Source organism: Oenanthe melanoleuca, chromosome 8 (genome assembly GCF_029582105.1).
Source record: "Oenanthe melanoleuca isolate GR-GAL-2019-014 chromosome 8, OMel1.0, whole genome shotgun sequence".
NCBI classification, from domain to species: domain Eukaryota; kingdom Metazoa; phylum Chordata; class Aves; order Passeriformes; family Muscicapidae; genus Oenanthe; species Oenanthe melanoleuca.
The window spans coordinates 14,499,950-14,521,171 of NC_079342.1; the positions used below are offsets into that span (position 1 = coordinate 14,499,950).

General features: G+C 39.6%; 1 protein-coding gene across 8 annotated transcripts in view; it reads right to left on the bottom strand.

The window, feature by feature from the left end:
* ADGRL2 (adhesion G protein-coupled receptor L2) overlaps positions 1 to 21,222 on the bottom strand; it is a 174,625-nt gene that overhangs the window by 152,258 nt on the left and 1,145 nt on the right. For 7 of the 8 annotated variants that reach the window (XM_056497453.1, XM_056497452.1, XM_056497450.1 and 4 more), the window contains exon 1: positions 3,142 to 3,230. The exons of the other annotated variant lie outside the window; for it this stretch is intronic. The gene's annotated coding sequence lies outside the window, so the exon portion shown is untranslated. Of the gene's footprint in view, positions 1 to 3,141; positions 3,231 to 21,222 lie in introns of those variants that run through there. 8 annotated transcript variants of the gene reach the window in all.

Here is a 21,222-nt window from a genome sequence, read left to right on the forward strand (position 1 = left end):
TAAGAACTAACTAAGCACACTTTGGGTTTTTTAAAACCTTCCTTTTGCTCATTTTAAGAAGGGAAACACCCAGAAGCCTGGTGTTAATGTCTCTGCTGATTGTGAAAATTGCAGCAATAAAAACTCCAACTGCTTGTTTTAAATTAAGACTTGCAAGACTACATGTGAGATCTGTATCTTTACATTAGTTTTTATAACATTTGGAAGTTTGGTTGCCTGCTTTGATGTTGGTCTATTAATGAGCAGGGGAGCCAAAAGCCAGAAAAAAAAAAAAAAAAGTTTACTGGAAATTCTCAAGTCAAAACCTGAAGTAATTGGTTTGTTCTACCCCACATGATTCAACATCCTGATTCCCCCAACTACCAGCTCCCTGATCCATCTCAATGTCTAAGCTTTGTTACTGTTGCCAACACATAGTAACCCACAGTGATTGAAAATGGCAGCTGAAGTGCTGCTGCAGCACATTAATTTTTCTTTAAGTGGTCCAATTTTGTCATCTGAATGTCGAAAATCTTCTTTTTACTACTTTTTTACCTTTAGAGATTTGTCGAATTTGGGTTGCCGTCACATAAACCAAAGTGCAACATTTCCAAGACAATTTTTAGATTATCCCTAATAGCTGAAAGGATAATGCACTTTCTTTATAACCCTCTGCATTCAAAGCAGACTAGTTAACAGCAACTTAAGTGTGATAATGGCAATTACATCAATATGTTCCTTTTACACCACCAAAAGGTACTACTTCAGACAGCTGAAGACATTAGGTAAATAAACTGCTGGAAATTACCTGAAAGTAATTATGTAATTTTAGGACCACTAAATACATCTATTTACAAAATGTCCAAATAGCCATGTCCATCCTAGAATAGGAAAGCTATGTAAATTACTTGATCAATTGCAGTGTTTTTCACCAAGACATACCATATATACCCAGTTCCTCCATTACATGAAAGGAAATTGAAGCTTGAAATTGAATATCCTACTCTAAAGGGACATCACTTTCAGGGAGTAAAAGAAACACCCCCCAAATGGTGAACCAGAAGAAAAAAAAATAAATAAAACAACAAACAAACAACTCCCCCCAAACAACAGACCAAATGCTACACATTAATGACTTTAACCAACTTTCTAAAAACACAAAATATGTGTTTAAGTATCTGTATCATTCAAGTTAAAGGTTTGGAAAGAAGCAATAGGCAAGGAATATTTAGGAAGTTCTTTTTTGCCAAAGATATAACCCAGAATACAGTTCCCAAGAAACATCTGGTTCCTGGAAAAGGTCCCAACTTATTGATGGACAACTGGATTTTGCTTGGCTTTTGGGTAGCTGGATTATGAATATCGATTTGTAAAGGTAATAAAAGGGTAGGCCAGGCCACATCCCTTTTCGAACTCATGAAAATAGTAAAAAAAAAATAAAAAACTATGAACACGTAGTCTCGTAAAACAACTTGCAATGCGATAAATGTTCTACACAGCCACCAAAACAGCACTCCTGCCATAGCTGGGTCCAAATTATTTATTATAGCATAATACTAACCACAAATTAGGTTATCTTAGTAAACACAGTATCACTGATTAAATGAGATTACAAGAATTCCTCATTTTCACTTCTTCTAGAATGAAAAGGAAATGGAATCATATGGCCGGTGGTGATCAAAACTTCTTTTAAAACTCTCCATAAAAATATCTATTATTCCAGCCTACCCACCCATTAAGGAAGGAAGCATATTTGTTTCAAAGGCCTGGAGCCGAGAGGTCTTTTATTACAAGATTTCATTTGTTTTCTGAAGTAATTAGAAGGTCTTCCCCATTCATCCCTGCACGCAGTAACGTGTAGGCCATTCCCAGAGCATGAGCGCGGGAGAAAGGGCTCTCCAAATCCCCCTCCCGGAGAGGAGGAATTAGAAACCACGCCACAGTGCCTGTCATAAAAGGTCACTTTTTTAGCTCGGAACAAACCATTAATCAATAGAGTGTAATTGTCCGAGAGCTCGCAAGGGCTCTGCAGCAGAGGGACCTTGTTTTTCACTCACATAATTGCAAAACAGCGAAAGTTCAGAAACACAACCCAAATCCACCTCCCCATTTTACCCCTTTACAATTCCCACTGCCCTTTGGGCCTCTTCTTGGAAGCAAATGGAAGACAAGCTGAAGTTTTCTCAATTGAGCCGGAGCTAAGAAACCTTTGATATGCTAATACCCTCCTTCAAACGGTAAGAATTCACACTTGCATTAATTCAAACAATTTCTGCAGAATGATGCGAAATGGCACCTCTTTTAGTGGCAAGCAACAAAAGGAGGGAGCCGGGGCGCCTGAGGAAGCCAAACAGCAGAACATTTGTTCCGCAGGATTCCTTCCGTCGCGCACAGAGGCATTTCTGGGCAAAGAAAACACACCTGAGCACCAGCAGAGCTCTTTACTTTCTGACAAACCGCGCTCAAATCCCAGCAGGGCCGGCGCAGACTAACAACAAGATGTTATTTTTAGAGCCAGACACAGCAACGGTGCCTCATGACACACTGTTTTCTGTCTCCAGATGGCCCCAGATTTCTACATGTGAAAATAAATAGAAATAAAAAGAAAAGAAAAAAAAAAAAAGAAAATAAAAGAAAAAAAAAGTTGTTCTCACCCCACAGCCGACAAAGGGTAATTTATTCCTCTTCCCACAGCCACCCCCCACCTCGCACGGGATGGGAGCAGGGCGCTCGGCAGAGTTACAAACAAATAAACCCGCAACAGGTAATTATTTAGCGAACGGATGCAACTTTGCGCGCTGCGCGGAGCGCGCCGCGGGCCCGGCGGGCGGGCGGACCCCGGCCCCGAGCGGACCCCGGCCCCGAGCGGGGCAGCGGGCGGGCGGTGCCGCAGGTCCCTGCGCAGCGCGGCGGAGCGCGGCCGTTCCGCGCGGGCGGAGCGCGGCCGAGCGGAGCAGCGGCGGAGCCGCGCCGCAGAGCGCGGAGCCGCGGGCTCACCGAGGGGCGCTTCGCTCGGCCGGCGGCGGCCCCGAGCAGCGGCAGGCGAGGCAGACCCTAAAGTAAGTGCATCGCTGCCGGCGGCTCGGCAGGGGAACATCCAGAAGTCAGGGAGCAGGCGCCGCAGGAACGCGCGGCGAGGCTGCGGCGCGGGGCTCCGCTTACCTATGTCTGGCAGCCGAAGGCGGGCCGGGGTCTGCGTGCCCGGCGGGACCCGCGGTCCGGGTCAGCCCGCCGAGCTGCGGGGATCGCGGCGGAGTCAGTCCCGGGCCCGGCGGCGGCGCGGGAGCGGCGGGCGGGCGGCGGGCTGGGGCGGGAGCGGGCGGCAGCCGGCGCTGCGGCTCGGAGGGCTGGGGCAGCGCAGAGCAGGGGCGGCTTCTTCTCCACGCAGCCGGCCGGGAGGGTCTTCTGGGTCTAAGTCAACATTTTCCTGCAGTTCCCCACACTCCGCTCCGCAGCAAACGCGCGATGCAGCCAGGCTCCCGCACGCACGCACACAAGAAATAAATTCAATTAAAAAAAAAAAAAAAAAAAAAAAAAAAAGCCGAAATGGAGAGGAGGACGGGCGCAGTGCAGTGTGTGTGCCCAGCCTCGGGAGTCCCTTCTGTGAAGCGATCAGGAGGCGATGCCAGCAGCTGGGGCAGCGGGGAACAACTCGAATGTTACAATGGACCCCCTCCTCCGTGTCTCTGTCGCTCGCACCGACCGGATTCACATCTCCCGGGATGACATTCTGGCCTCTGGCGGAGTGCGGGGCCGGCCCCTCCTCGGATTTTCTCCTCTTCCTCCCTGTGCTGCTGCCCCGCCAACGACTGGAGATCGGGCACCGGGCGCTGAGCGAGTAACGCGTGCGGTAATGGGAAAAACGCAATACATACACACCAAAAAAAAAAAAAAAAAAAAAAAAAAAATCCCAATGAATGTATGGCAGCCTCTCCGTGCTCGTGCACCGCTCCGTCTGCGGCTGGGGAGCGCCAAGTCCTGACACGGACTCTCCGCCGGCTCTGAACTGGAGTCACCTCCAGCCTCCTCCCCCTCCAATCTCCACCCCTTCTCCCTGCGCTCCCACCCCTGGGCTCAGCTAATCATATAAACATATTATCACGTAGAGCGGCATCGGCGAAGGACAAAAATCTCTCCCTTCCTGTCTTTTTTCAGCCTCCCCCTCCGCCCCTCATTCATTTGGTGGGGGGGAGGCGGGTGCTGAAGGCTAAATAGCGGCCGCTCGGCTCCAGAGGCCGCGCAGACGGGCTGCAGCCGCCGCGGATGGCGAGGGGCGCGCACTGCCGCGGAGCCGCTCACCCGCCGCCGCGGAGCCGCTGGGCGCCCCTGCCCGGCGCCTCGGGCCCCGGCGCTGGCCGGGCCCGGGGCCTGGGGCCTGCGCCACCCCCTCCCTCTGCCTCCCCGGCGGCTGCAGGCTCGCAGGCCGGCCGGCCGGAGGCGTCCCCGCCGCACCTTCGTGCCCGCAGCCGAGCGCGCCGCGATGCCGCGCACCCCGCCTGGCGCGGGGACCCGGGCAGAGCTGCCCGGCCGGCTGGGCTCGCCGCGCCGGGCCGGCTCTCCGCAGCGCAGCGCCTGTCCCCCGCCTCCCCTTCCTTCCCCTGCATCACCCAAAAATCGTTCACCGGCTGGGCGAGCAGCGAGAGCGGGCAGGCGGGGCGGGAAGACGGGGGGTCCCGGCACCCCAGCGCCTTCTCGGCTCCGCTGGTCCTTTCCTTCGCTCCCTCGCGCTGACATGGCCCGGCTTCTGCCCGGCAGGGACGGCGCGCCACGGCACAGCGTTAGGGAAAACATGTCAGGGCAGGGTAAACAGCACTTGGAAACGATTTAAAGGATACTCAGTTGACTCACTGCTGCGCTCGGATACAAAACGCAGTCTAGTAGCGTTGTTGCATTCTCCCAAAAATCTGCTCTTGGAAACCAGGTCTGGGATTGTAAGGTTTGGGTTTCTCGTCTGTGTGGATGCAAAGCACTGAGGATCCGCTCCGACCTTTCAGGATGTGCAACATGGGCAGTTCCCAGCTCTCAAGGTCAGGGAGAAGCAGCTGGGCATTAGCGAGGGCCGGTGCCAGCGGGGGGCGAGGGCCGTGCGCGCGTCCCACGCTCCGCGCCCGCCGGGGATGCGGTGACCAGAGGGAGCGACAGCCGCGGTCAAAGCAGCTCAGACTTGACCTGATAACTGCCCCCTCCCTTTGTTTGGGGGTTTTAGCCATCCCCTCCCTCGCTGCAGCACCGAAATGAAATCCTCTCAACTGCCTCTTCTCACGAAATCGCATGTACTAGACAGGACCACTTGGGGCTTGATCAACCCTTTTAGGTCCAAAGCACACTGACAATCCAGAGTACAACACCCGCACCACACCGGAGAATCAGGATCATTACCTTGGTTAATGGTAATGATTTGTTTTTTTACTTAATAATTTTGATGTCTCTGCATACCTGTGCAATTAGTGTTTAGAAATTGTAGCACGTATTAAGAAAAACATGACATGTTAAAAGGAGGTTGGATCTTGAAGACCTTGCAATATGTAGTAATGAGAACCATAGAGCTGGTCCAGGGCTCTTCAAAATCACATTAAAGTTTCAACAATGATAGCAACAATTTTGGGGATGAATGTCTAGAAGTCACTAAAATATGGACATGTCATAGCCACGATGACCTTCCTCAGTTCGGGGGTCTGTCCAGGGGACTGCAGAGTGGAAGAACAATCTCAAGCTTATAGGACCAAAGGAGGAGTTCTGCCATAGTGAGCAGTGCACCTTTCCTGAGGCTGATTTCAACTGGGTTAAATCTGCAAAATGCCTCAAACAGAATGGAAGGACAGATCATCTGTCTATGCAGTAGTTTTGTACCTACTGTGTGTATGGGTTTCTGAGAGCAATATATACTAATAGAGCAGAGTCTCTTAAGTTCTTCATGTATTCCTAATAGAGCCAATTTCCTTTCTTGCTATCCTTATAAACACCTGTAAAAACCCTAAATAACCCATTCTGCATTTTTAATGGAATTAAATATACAGGCATTTTAATGTATTTTATTAGAAGCTGATTTTCATTGAAGTATTGGATGCATCTGTTACAAAAACATGCTCAAAAAGGGGGTGATAGAAATATAAAGATATACATATTGACTTGCTGTGATTTTATCAAAGTTTTAAATTCTATCATTATCAAGTCCTCTCCTCTCCTCTCCTCTCCTCTCCTCTCCTCTCCTCTCCTCTCCTCTCCTCTCCTCTCCTCTCCTCTCCTCTCCTCTCCTCTCCTCTCCTCTCCTCTCCTCTCCTCTCCTCTCCTCTCCTCTCCTCTCCTCTCCTCTCCTCTCCTCTCCTCTCCTCTCCAATAAATGTAATTGCAGGTAAGCAGTGATAGCCCTGAGCTAACAGACTTTTGCTTAGTTGATTAGAACAGGATTTAGACAGAAATCTGTTGATAATACAAGAATTATCTGGGGTTGATGGTTTTCCTTTGAGAGGACATGAGAGAGAGAAGTTCTGTTTGCAACAAAAAAAGTCTGTTGGGTTCTCTAATATTTTTTTCTGCCCACAAAAAGATTGAAAAGAACTGCAGAACTTGGCTTTGTGCTAATATTTGCAGAAGTCAAAGCGAATTCACCTATGTGGATTCAAATCTAGGACTGAAGTTCATTTTCCCTCTTTTCATCAAAAACTTCTGGAATCATATTTCTTTCTATATGCAGAGATGGAGTTTTACAACTTTTTTACAATGGCAAGCTGTAAAACTGAGTTTTAAACAATTGCTAAAAATGCAGAAACGTTTTAGCATTTGTCTCAAAAACACATTTTCATTATTTCTCATTAAAACTGCATTAAGATATAAGAATAACTGGCAGAGGTGTATATTGTTTTAGCAAGTATACTACTATTATTCAAATGATTAATTTTACTTCACATGAATCAGTGTATGTTTTTTTTAAAAGAAAAATTGTACACACATGTACCCATGGCATACTTAAATCTGATCCTTTAGATTTTACTTAGCCACAATTTTTACCAAATTTGAATTATAATATGTAAGAAGGAATTATAACAAATCAAGTTCCTTTCCACCATTATGACTTCCTACTATTTGCTTTTTGCCATAGCCCTATAAAATATGAATCTTATTCCATACAGACTCCATAAAGCAGTACAGACAAGTAGATTTTCCTTCAAATCTTGCTTTGCTGCAACAGTGCAAAATATCTAGCTTGAAAACACAAGAATGTTTTCTTATAATATATTCTTATCAAAATAATTAGCAATATTTTATCTCCACTCCTTTAACTAACATTAATTTCATAATATTTCATGTTAAGGTGTATATTCTGTGTGTACTGCTCTCCACTTACTTTCATTAATCTGCTGATGTCCTTGAAAAACTAAAAACAAATCCATAGCAGTTTTTAAATAATCACAACATTTGTGTATCATTTAAGATTTCCAGGGACTACGTGTGGGACAGTAACAACTGGAAAAATTGAACTGTCAGCTGTGTACTTAAAAGAGATGCACCTGAGAAAGATGAACTTGTGGCAAAAATTGGACAAATTATGATGTCTGTAATATGATCTTATAGGCTGCTCTAGCTTTTTTTTTTTTTTTTTGTCATATAATTGCATTTTATATCTGCCTATTCTTAAAAAAGGTTAATTTAAAATGTTTCAGTACCTTGATAAACAATATTTTGTATTGTCCTAAGTGTCAGCTCCCCCATGAGTAATGGTTTACACAGATTTTATGCAGCCTATTTTTTTATTACTGGAGTTTTATGACTGAACTTTAAATACTAGCGACTGACATTTCCTCTTATCTGTCTGTACTCCTGTGAATAACATATCAATGAACCTGTAATTAGATGTAATGTTGGCAAAGACTGACAGAAGAGGTAGTAAATATATGTATGCATTATTATCAGCTGAAATTGGTGCACTGATATAATGATACAGTTTAATTGCTATGATGTAAAGACTTCAGGTATTTTTCCAAGGAAAAGTAACAAACCATTAAATGATTTTACCATTTCAGCAAAAAGCAGAAAAGAGAAAATTTTGCTTGTTTTGTTTAGGAAAATCCCCAATTAATTTTTCAGGCAAATTTATATAAATAAACTGTGAATGATACAACCCATAATAGGAAATATCCAATGTATTGCCTTAAAAGTTTGGAAATATATCTTGACAATTACTGGTCTTTTAAACTAAGTAATTGATTTTAGTGTCACTTGGGGGAAAAAAAAGAAACCCATCAATAAAATAAGAGAATTCTGCAGCTGTTCCTAACAAATAAATGTAATATGAATTTGCATTTTGCATAGTTTACTTCAGTAATCAATTTTAATGACTCATAATCTATATCATTATTTAAGAAATGACAAAATCATTGACTTACTCATAACACTTGCTAATTGTTTTTAAAAATAAATTCAACACATGACTAAGGAAACACCCATTTCCACTTGCTTTATGTTAAATCAACATCTAACCACTCATGGTGATTTCATTCAAAGAAAACAGAAGGAACACATTAGCTGTGTGGTTAAAGAGATTGATGGGCTTCAAACATTTTAACCATGGATGGTTTTTTTCCAACTGTAGAGACGCATGTTTTTAATTTAAGTGGCTTCAAGAAAATGAAGATCATTTTATTCAACAAAGCTGTTTTTTCTTGTTCCTTAGAAATTAATTTAATTTTGTTTAATTAAGTAATATTAGAAACAACCTTATTCAGAGAAAATGCAGCTATGAAATAAAAGCATGTGTATGTCATATTAACTCGTATTCTGAAACAGAATTGTTGTCTCATTAACAAATTAGAAAAGATCAATAATATTTCTGCCAGTGAATTTAGATGCAGCTTTTTATGCAGTATTTTGCAGTTGCCTCTCCACTCTCTGAGGTAAATTTGGGGGAGCAGTGGAGCTCAGTGTTACTGAAGAAATACATTCCTTTGGAATTCAGATATGCTGGTGGAGAGAAGTTTACAGTTTAATGCTGCAGGCATTTACAAAGGCAAAAGAGTTTTCAAGACTGAGCTGTTAGGAGTAATGTAGCAGGACACATTTAAAAAGAAATGAGTACAATTCCCTGTTTTCATATGAAAAGCTCAGCACTGAAGCTTAAATGATCATACCAGGAAAGGAACTGCAGTGCTGAGCTTTTGGGGAAAGAGATATGTCATGAGATCCCAATTCTCCAAATAGGTTTGCACATTCTAGGTTCCCTTTTCTCCAACTGCTGTATCTGTGTAGGCACGGGTTCTGCATTTGGGCAGCGAAAAAATGGTTTTGTTTTAGGTTTTTAAGGAGAGGAGCCCAAGAGAATATTAAGAAATTAAATAGATTTTTCTATTTAAAATAAATGCAATTTTGCCTGACAGGCAGGGAGCTCCTTCTCCTCCCCCTTTACACAACTACGTTATACAATTTGCCATGACTTTGCTCAGTCTCTGTAATTTGCAGTGAGAGAGTTACCCCATGACTCAGGCTGGCATGTGTGGTGGTCTCAGCATATTCTCACCATCTCTTCTTACCTCCTGCAACCCTCCTGCTCAATATAAAAGAATGGCAATAATTTGCTTTATCAAATTCCAGTTGCATCTGGACTCCAATCTAGAAGTCATATTTATTTATAGTGCTTTTAAGTATCATATTACCTAGGTTTCTGGCCACTCTTCTGTTGCTTCTGTATCACAGAATGGAAGGTAATGAAAAAAAGATAAGCAAAGAATTCAAAAGCAAATCAATGCATTTGCAAATATGAATTCATGAAGGCTTTTCTCTTCTTACCCAAGCACCTCACTTAATTTGCATTGTTAAAATCCATGTTCTTGATGGAACAGACTATGAGTTGAAGAGATGTGCACAGCTTTACAAACCCATAAAGATTTAGGTGCCTACATTGGAGGTAAGGTTAAATTTATGTTCTTGACAAATTATGGGATTAAATGCACCAAACTCTTGGACCACCAACCAGAACTAAGGTATCGCCATATAGGTTGATTGCCCAAATCATTAAGCTACAGTCATGTTCCCTCTGGTGTTCTCACTTTCTAGCTGAGTTAATAATGAATAATTTTCTGCCTGGTGCAAGACTTCAGCAGGAGAAGTGGAGAATATTTCCATCTCCAGTCAGGTTGTGGGTTAGAGAATTGTTTAGCTGGGGAGAAATGGGCATTTGAAACCCTTCAGGCAGAGGAGAGAACTGATCCTGTTTCATACACTGGACAAGTCTCTAACTGCTAGTTGCAGAATAAAGCTACACCTTTAAAAGAAAGGGATGACTGCTGCTGGGTTTAGTGGCAGACTAACTGCATTCATGGTTGTCAGATGCTCTTAGAATTTGACTGTCACCTTTAACTGCTCAGCTTTGTTCTACATAGAACCTTAGTAATAATATGGGTGCAGAGGTCCTTAGTCTGGCTTATCTTGACTGCAGCAGTATTTGGCATGATGAGTATTACAGCTGCAGGAAAATTTGATATAAAAAACATGGAAATGCCTGTTGAACAGAGACATCTTCCCCAGGCAGGCAGCATTTAAGCAGAGCAGTCTTTAAAGTTAATGGCTTAAATTCTTTCCATGTTTCTCTTTAGGAGTCACGTTGCAGAAATTCTATACATTGCCTACATGAAAACCTGGTCCATAGTCATAATAATCAAGTTGAGAGATACGGTAATAGGTTATGAACAGGAAAGGACAGGGTGCTCACAATCAATCATGAACAGAAAAGAACCTCCCACTGGGACTTCCTCACCCCATGATTGCAACTTTCAAGTTTCCCTTACCAAAGGATGGGGCATGAGAGCCATATTTGCTTCCAAACTTGCATATTTCAGTTCCCTTTTGCTGTTTTCCTGTGTCTCAATCTGCATTATTCTGTTAGACCAAATGTTTAATTTTTAATTTGGAATTTTCAATTGGTAGCTTTAATCAAGCCAATGTTAGTTGTGCTTTACATACATTTATCTGCTTCTACCCATCAGTTCCTCACGCCAGTCTGGAAGTGCTTTAACCTCAGTTGATTGGTTATACTTGCTTTGATTTTGTTATGTGGTTTAACACGAGGACTTGGTAGCTTATATTTTTTCTAAGATTACATTTTTTTCCTCTTGTTACTGATTGCCATTGAAATGGTGAAAGTTATGTGATTGGCTCCCTCTGGAGCAGATACCAGAGATGCATCATGGATCACTGGTCAGAGAGCCTAGTCACAGCAGCAAATTCAGTCTCCCTCCCCTCCCCATCAACTTTGCACAGCAGCACTGCCTTGCAATCCATCTCAGCTGACACGAGCAGAGAACGGAGAGGGAGACCCAGATTTGTTTCCAGGCTTACATCTAGTTCACATTTTCTTGTGCTTGTGTTACACTGCCAGGTGTAACACTGGCAGCTGTAAAGAACAGTCATTTTCCTTCACTGAAACCGCCTATAAAAGTCTCTGCTTCGGTAATGATTTGTTATACATTACAAACACCTGCAGCATGGTGAATTAATATCACTAAGTATAGGGATCAAAGATATTCCACCTTTATTTTCTTTAATTAAATGATCATTTACTTTTGACAGACCTCAATGTTTTTGACAAATAGACTTGAATCTGATTGAAGGTATGGCTACGCCTTCCTAAAAACACTGCAGTCAAAGACTGACATAAGTACCATGCTCCTGTTTTGAGGAACATCGATTGACTGCTTAGTACTACTGCTAATTATGAATAATAAAATGTGTTCAGTAATTAATTAAGATGCTATTCTTCACCTCACTGTGAGCACTGGCTCCTGTTTGTTGACTACTCAGCACCAAAATATGATCTTTTTGTATTTTATCTGGTAAATCATAGTACTATATTTAATGTATCATTAAAACAAGACACTTGAACTTTTATGAAACATTTGGAAAGCAAAGTGATAACCCTGTACGCATTTACACAGGAATGGCAGAATTTTCTGCATATGCAAGCACAGAATATTACTGAAGAATAAACCCCAAATTTGCATTGCAGCATGTAGGCTCCCAGTTTCGCCTTTCGGTTTTCTCTTCCTGTTGCTTCTCTATATGGCTATGTCAGTTTAATTTGCTTTCATCAGAATTTTTGTTGACAGTAAAATTAATGTGCAAATTTCCTATCAGTTGTATATATTAATATAATTCCCTCTCAAATACAGTTCATTGAAATTAGCACTGGTAAAAGGTGGGATACATATTCATACAGTTATTTACATAAATCCCATTCAGCTTTATGCACCCTAAGCTTTAATGTAAAGTATCTACTACCGCAGGTAATTTTAGCACAAGCAAAACAGCACATAAGTGACATCTGACTTCCCAAAGACTGGGTGTCTTTTAATAAAGAGATTATTTGAAGAGAAAAAAAAACCTGTTAGAAATTATATTTGTGACATAGTTTTTTGTACATAGAAACTACTGTCTTTACAACAAAAAATATTGAAAATACTGATGTGTTTCTTCAGAAAATCACACACAATTGGTTCTTTTCAAATTACATAAATTGTGCATGATGCCTCATTTGTGATACAGCCTAAGATATTAATAAATTAATAAACTTTTCAATAAGAACTTTATTAGGAAGCAACTAATATGACAGAGTACACTAGACCAAAAAGTAAGTTTTATAAAAATAAGTATGTGCTGGGAATTGATTTATGCAGCACAGAATTTTTGTCAGTTGTAATGTCAAAAATATCTTTAAAATCAGTTGCAATATGTATATTGATCAGCAGATTATTCACCTGGATTTAGAATGTTAACTATAGGAAAAGCCATTAGGTCATTATCTAAGTAAGTTTAGGGAATTCAGGCACCATCTTTTCCTTGTTGTGAAAGGCATTTGCTACTAAAAATACAAACTGGAATCTCCTACGTGCAGGTGCAGATTTTACTTAGCAATGCAGCTCTGTTTGTGTAAGTTTCCCCTGGTAAACAGAGGAGCTGCAAGGTCACAAAACAGACAATGGCACATCTCTTAGAAACTTAGGCTTTACTGTACAGACTTGAAGATTTTATATTTCCCTGAGCATAATGCTGCAACACATGACTTACAGCAGTCTATTTTTCACAATTTTCCAGTTAATGAAAGTAATGTTTAAATACTCTGAAGTTAGATTATTAACTTCTACAAAATAGAAACAGATGTGTGTCTCAGTATGCCATTAAATTTATGATTTACATAGTATTCTTGAATACAGCTGAGCAGAGGCCAATGATTCTAATTTGCTCTAGATTTACAATAACCTGATCTGGTTTTTGTAAGTACTGAAACACTTTAAACAAAATTAGAAAGCCGTTGTGCTTTGTGTGATTAAAGATGCAATTCCCTTTGGGGTAATGAGAAGAGTTAGAACATGTTTCTTTCTTTATGGATGTTTCTATTATAAACACTAGTACCATATATTATGTATTTTTGTTACTATTTCCTTGCTTTTAATTATAAAATAAACTGATTGAGTTGTACTGGAGTTACACTGAAACAATGCCAAAATCTAGCTAAAAATGCATACTGAGGTTCATTAAAAAATCCTTAAAATTCTTGAGGGCCTTAAGATCTTGTTAGAAAAATACTAGCTCCTTGTAGTTTGCAGAATCCAAAACATCTCTGTGATTTAAAACCACGCACTTTAAAGGAATTTTAAAAACTAACACATTTCTCAGCTTATTATACTATGCTAAGGCACAGCATTTTACAGGGTTTCTGTATATTCATAGCATTTTACATCTGGAGATACAGATTCACTGTATCTAATAGCAGGAATCACAACTGGAATGAACATTATTGTTTAAAACAAGGTGTGTATATGTGAGTAGAGATCAAGTTGTGTTGGTGTGACACTAAACACTGAAGTTTTTTGAAAAAGTCAAAATAAGATTAGATTTGTCAGATATAAGCAATGCAGGAATACACTGTGTATGAATATTTAAGGTTTGTTTCAAAGATTCTGAAAATCAGAAGCTAAGCTTATAAAGATGTATGGATTCAATGTTAGCTAGAAAAGAGGTATTTCCAAATTGTAATCTATGACTTTGTGGTCAAAAATGTAGGTCATTTAGCCTTGTAATTAACTTTCCCCAGAAAAGGTGACATAGCAAGGGGGCATATGCAACTATGTAATAGCAACTTTTTATAAGAATTTTTAAAACTACTTCAACTATTCTTTGCATAAAGCACCCCAAAAATCAAATGGATTTTATGAGCATAGAAGTAATGAACCAGATATTTATTTTACATAGTACCTGGAATATAATATTATTCCATGTATTATTTTATTCATTTGTTATTTTACATAATGCATTGAAGATAATATAGGCTCAATATTATACACTCACATTAAATCATACTACAATATGTGTATTTATATTTATCTTTACCTCTGATGAAATGTTTAATATTATTAATCCTTTCATTTTAATTATATATAATTAACCATCATTAAAACAGGAGCATTACCTTTTAATAAAAATTTAATCATACATTTACTCAAGCACGGGATCAAAATGCTACACAAGGATGACATGTCTTGAAAGCAATTGAATGAATTCAATTTATTTGGTCACTCATTCTTCCAAAGCACTTAGAGATTGGCATCTGTGCTTCACTCAACAGATCTCCAAGGGTAAAATCCCACACTCCTGCCCTTTGTTACATGTGGGATTGCAGCATCAGACACTCGTACAGACAGGGCTGCAAGCCCAGAGCTCAGCCTGGGTGCTGCTCCAAGCTCAGCTTTGGGGTCCAGCAGTGCCCCCCAGTTCCTCCAGCATATGGGGTTCTTGCACTGGGCCCTGGGCTGCTGTAATGGGGTGCTGGATGAATTCCTGACTCCTCTTATGCACATCTCTCATTTAACAAAGGATAAGGATCACTATGGTTTTGGGTTTTTGGGGTTTTTTTTTTGTTTTGTTTTGTTTGTTTTTTTGTTTTTTTTTTTCCTGGGGGATGTGGCAATGGCAGCTGGAATGAAGAAAATGGTAGGGAAAAGATTTTTCATCATATATTGGGACTGATGTGCATATAACTGGACAAATTTTATGGTTTCATCAGAATTTTCTGGGAAATTTTTCTGTCAAACACACAATTACCCACACAAAGGCATCAGGCTGACAACAAGAGATTGGCACACACTGTAATTAATTCAACTTTAGGTTGTGTATTGGGAAGAATTAGTATTTGAGAATTATTTGTTTCCTTCTTGAAAAACTGGGTATGGATATGGAATAAATTATTGGTAGGAATGAGTACATCAGGCCATCAGAACTTTGTACTTTTCACCCATAACATAAGCTGAGGCCCCTCTTCTGCAAACACACAGGTCTAGGTCAGCAAACTTCTGCTGAACCAAGACCATCTCCCCAGTCCTACAAATACTTATTCCCTACAACAATAGTAACTTAGAAATCACAAATATAGGGAATGTGTCATCTTGCATTAAAATTAGTGGGGAGTTTTGGAGAAGTTTTTAATTGTTCTGATAAATTCATACTAACTCACTGAGGCCCAGATTGTAGAAATGTGTTTGCAACAAGCTGTTCTTCAAGAAGCCCTGTGTGATTAACTTTTGAGGCTGGAGGTAAAAATTGCAGATGGGAATTCCATATGTCTGAGACAAAGCACCTGAAAGGAAAACTCACATTTTAATGACAGAGCATGGGATGCCCATTATAGGAATATATTGTATTGATAAAAAGGGAAAACACCTGGTCAACAAAGGTTTTGCAATATTTTTTCATATTAGTTATTTTAAAGTCATATTAAGCTGTCAGGAGACTGGTTCATTATGAGCACTCTGTTTCTTAAAGATGCTTGGTGAGTCTGGATGCACTTAGGATAATTTATTTTCCAATCAACTCTTAGTTGCCCAGACCTACTTCTATTGAAGTCAACTTTTATTTTTCCAAAGAGAATTAAATCAAGTTTAATTTTTCTTCAAAAAGAAACCTAGTTAGGTTTCTTAATTGTCAATTTTCTTCAAACAATTATTGCATGACAAAATTTTTAATAAATTAACACCCAATAAATTTTGTGATTCCTTATATTAAAGTCCACTCTAAAAACATTTGTCTGGTGCAATTATTCAGCAACTCAGAATAAGTGGGAAATTCAAAACTGTGTTTATATTAGTTCTTAACTTTCCAAATAAGGTTTAAAGGTATCTTATCCAAAAATACATTTAAATCAAAAAGGGGACTTTATTTTAAATGTTTCTGTGGCTAGAAGGCTTCATACATTGACAAAATATTACCTAAAAATACACTAAATATAAAATACACTAAAAATACTTTTCCATTTTGTTTGTTTGTCTGTTTTTTAAATTTTTTGAGTTTTTTTTATTTTGCCAGAGTGTTTCATTTTAATATTGACATAGGTAAGACACTTCAACAAACTTGAGAATGATAACAAGGCCATTTTGCAATGGCTCTTTTGTGGAGCAGTGACAGTGTAAAGAGAAGAGCAGATTTGGACTATTCAGTTCCTGGCACTCCAACTTTATTATCCCATTCTCTGTTGGATAAGATTGTGGTCAGAAAGTTTTAGTGTTTCAAATCTATAGACTGCCCATTTTCAGAAAATGCCAGAACAGAAATTCCAGTTAAAACATGTAGGAGAACTTTCCACCTTGTAACAAGACTTTTTTTACTTATGAAAACCTGTCTTTGCTGAAGAGCTGCTGTTTTCATTATTTAATTTCTTTGCGGAGCTCACAGTCAACATGATCCCGTTGAGTTCTTTATTTAATATGTTTCAGAGCACAGGACACCTGCTGACTTCTTTAATAACGAGTTGTCCTCCGTTGGCTTATATGTGAAAATTGTTCAGCAGAGGCAAGTAAAGAATAACCTTAGACATTAAGACCGATTCCATTAAAAAATAAAATAAAACTGTATCCAGGCTCCACACCCGAAGTCCCTAAAATATATTTGCAAGGGCTTTTCACAGCATGGAATTCAGGTGGATTTTTTTTTTAATTGAATTCTGTTCTGTGTAAGTGCAGCTCAGTGGAATTCAATTTCCATGTAGGCTCCCAGGAAACAAATACATGCTAAGTATTTTTATCACTAATGTCTCGGATTTAGTTTCTTAAGTATTATTTAGATTTGACTGTGGACAGAGTTGCTAATGTTTACCTAAACACAGGGCTCTGTGACTTGTTGGAGAAGGGGCTCTTTAAAAAAGAATTGACTAAAGCACAGAAGTTTAACAGTGAATAAATTCCAAGGTTTTGTATTGTATTGATAAGGATCAAATTCTACTTCTTTGTACAAATCCTATGAATTCGATGTAAAATCTCTATATTCACAATTCAACCTACATTTTTTTGTCCCACTTTAAAGTATCTTCCCTACTTTGTTGGCACCTTGTTAGAATTATGGGGTTATACAGTTACAGATGATTCAGGGAAGCTCTACACTCTCAGTCCTGCAGTTTGTAAGGGAAGTAACCCCACTAAGATCAATGAGCCCTGCTCTTGAGTGGATGGTAACTAAAACAAAGAAATCAGACTCTGACCAATTACTTTATCTTAATTGGCCTTATTCTGCACTTATTCACATTTCCCCCATAATTCTTTCTCTTCTGCTGGAAAACATTATTTCACCATAACCCAGAGAACTCAGGTGATGAATAAAAAGCATCACACAAAGGAAAACTATGCTCAGCCACTGTTAACTCATACCCAGAGTCCTTTCCAACAGAATATTTAAAAAATGCTTTTTGTTTTACAACTACAAAGAAAACTGCTGACTGATAAGGCAAACTGTTAAAACAATTAACTGTTTTAGGTATTTATGTTAACCCTTTATTTTAGTCAAGTTCTCTGAACCAGTGGTTCGGGCTTCTTAATTATTTTATATTACAATCAATAAATTAGGTAGCCTTTATTCACCCTTGGTGTTATGTGAAGGATGTTTGTCTGATGAAGGCACATGTGCTCTCACCTCAGATTCTGTCGAGGAACTAATCCAACATATGTTCAACCCCCTGTTAGAAAGCATACTCTGCTTGGTTTTAAATCTGCTTCCCTTTCCTTTAAGAGGAAATGTCTCAAATTACCATATTGACTACTACATAGAGTCTATATTATCATTATGCCCATGCCTCTATATTCTATATTATTTATTATGCATTGCCTGTTTGTATTATATTGTTGAAAAATCTTTAGTTATTGGATAAATTGAATTATTATTTTGTAATTGAGTATTTTTAATAGATAAGTTTGTTGATACCTGTGTAAGGTTTATTAATACTTTTGTTAGGTTTGTCAGGAAATTAGGATATGGTAGAGATATATGTCTTTTTAAAATCCATCCTGTAACAACTTGTGCACATAACCTCTTTTCAATTTCTGCTTACGAGTAATCATTTTTATATGGGTTTAAATCACATTTCAATTTTCTGTAGACACAGTTCTTACTACATAACATATACCATTGCTAGTTTTGTAAATATGTTTTCATTATTACTTTGTAGAATGGAGACAAAACAACAGCTACTCTGCAGCACGACAGCAATGACTACCAAAGGATTCCAATCAGGATGGACACCGGAGAGCACACAGAGAAAAATGGCAAACCTATCCCAAGGAACTTCTTTTGAAATTACACAACTTTTGCTTCTCAGTCTCGGTGGGGGCTGAATGTCATGGGAGTGGGGGGAGGACACCAAACCCCACAGAGATCTCCCAGCTGAGGTCCTGACCCACCACCACCTTTGCAGTGCGTGATGCAAGAACAGACCTTGCAGCCACTGGGCTCTGCACTTGCCTGCAAGCACAACCCACCAGAGAGGCACTGCAGGAATCTAGGTCTGACAAACGTCAGGCAAAAAGAGTTGTGAATACATCCTGCCTAGGGACTTGTGCAGGATTCAGGCCTGATTTCAGGCCCCACAAAAAGGTGCAGGCAGTGTGGGTGTCCCACACCGTGGGCAGGGCAGCTCCTGGTCCTTGCCCTTCTGTGCCATTCCCTGAGGCAGCTGCATCAGGGCAGCCTCAGAGGAGGGCTGCACTCTCCAAAGATGTTTTGTCACAGTTCATCTTCCTTTTACTTTACTGGGATTCTGTATGGTGTGGCTAAGCTGGTCACAGACAGATAAAATGAGACACATTTTTTTCACTTCAGCTTATGTCTCTTCTTCCTGCGTCCATACAAATATTTTGTAGCACATGAGAAAAAATGTTTGTGTCCTGTCTAAATCAATCTAAATAAAATATTAAAGGTGACAATCTCTTTAAACATTACTGATCATTACTTTCAAAACTATATTTTAGAATTGTGAAAACAAATGCTTTGACCTTGTGAGCTACGGAAATATTTAAAAAACAAATCTGCTCTGCTTTTTTGGCTAATAGTTGTGATTTGCATAGTTGAACCTTGAATGTAGTCATAAATAGCTAGAGAATCCATCTTGGCATAATGCCCAGCAATGTTAGGGTGCCAGACAAAAAAATCAGGTCAACCACTTACCAAGTAAGTCATTCTGTCTCAACAAGGTGAAGTCTAACAAAGAAGCTACAAGGCTGAAGACAGCTAACATATTCAGCTGCTATTCAGAGAGACAAGAACTTTTCATTTATCAGGATAATCTACTACTCGGAATCAGTACACCAAGTGAACTCCCTATTGTAAAAAAGAGGAAAGTCCATCAATTGTTTTTGCTAATTAAGATGAATATTATTCCTGTGAAATGAACCAAAAAGTTCTGTGTAACCAGAATCCCAATAGAGATCTATAATCTCAAAGAATAATTGCAGAGTTTTAATTGAGAAGAAAGCGAGAACTATTTTTTAGTCTTCTTCAGTTATTAGTTGCAGCTGTCTTCTGTGTGTGTCAGTGGGTCTTTTATGTTCTCAGTTAATCTGACATGACTTTCCATATATTAAAACTTGTGGAATTAAAAATTTAAGACAAAATGTTTATACATTTGATGAAATGCTACCACAAAATAGCACATATCTAGGAATAATTTGAGGTAACAGATCATTTATTAAAAAAATATAGAAAAAAAATCCATTTTTAGATTAAAATCTAGCTGTTATGACTGTTCATAGTAATGTGAATTTAATCTTTATACATTAAGCAGAAGTAGAGTTAGAAATGAGATAGTACATGTATTTTCTTAAAGTGATATTAATTATATATTCAACAATTTATTTTATTCTGTGATATTTATCTTGGGTTTAAGATTAGAGAAAGCCTTGCTGTGTTGAAAGGAAGTAATGTGACGAAGCTCAGTTTCCCATTCCTTAAATAAAAGATATGCAACTTGAAAATATATTTATATTTGAAATAATATTTACATAAAGGAAATCCATAATCAAAAGAGCAACCCATGACTCCTGAGCAGGTCAGGGAAAATTCACTGAAGTATACATGCTTGCATTTATAAAAATTAATTTTACCCAAAATAATTTATTATGGTTTGTGTTGAAGTAACCCTTAAAGTCCAAGCTTTTGTCCTATCTGCTTCATTTATAGTGTAAATCACACATTTAGCCTCAAAATAAAAATAATTATAATTTCACTTAAAATGCAAATTTAGAGTTAAAAATTACCTCAGATCAGGATACTGGCTGAATACATTTGTTTTCATGAAAAAATGAAATGCTGTGTCTCCCTTCTTCCCTTCCCCCAAGCCTTCTTCATAAAATCAGCCTCAGGCTAAAATGGTTTTAAGTAGACTAAAGCTGCTGGTAAACACTCACCTTTGACAATATTTTTGTCTAATGAACATTGCAGAGAAGGGTGTATGCAGTGCAAGTGCCGGTCTGTGGCTGCAGCCTACGTACAACCCTTGTGCCAAGGGCCCACTGCTAACAGGCAAATATACACAAAAGAGGCAGGCCCTTTGATGGTTTAATCCCAACCATACTTAACTGTCACACAGTTAATCTTTTAGATTAAAAATGACTCTTGAGTTCTTCTTGAACATTTTTATGTTTGTGGATGAAAGAGGTTAAGTGTAGTTCTCATGCTTGTTTGGACTGTTCTTTTATTTTTCTTTTTTACATCCCCCCACCCCTAGTTTAACATGACTTCTCCCTTTTTTTAATCAGAGATGTGCCCCTGAAGGATCTGCAGGCATGATGGTTCTGAAATACCCCATCCTTTCCCTCTTAGCAGGCAGGTAAAAGTGCATTGCAGACCTTGCCAAAGCAGACCTCATTGCTATTATCAGAAGGGCAGAGCTATGGGTCAAACCCAAGTGCATCAAAACAGCTTCACCTGCAGGTTTTACTTTCC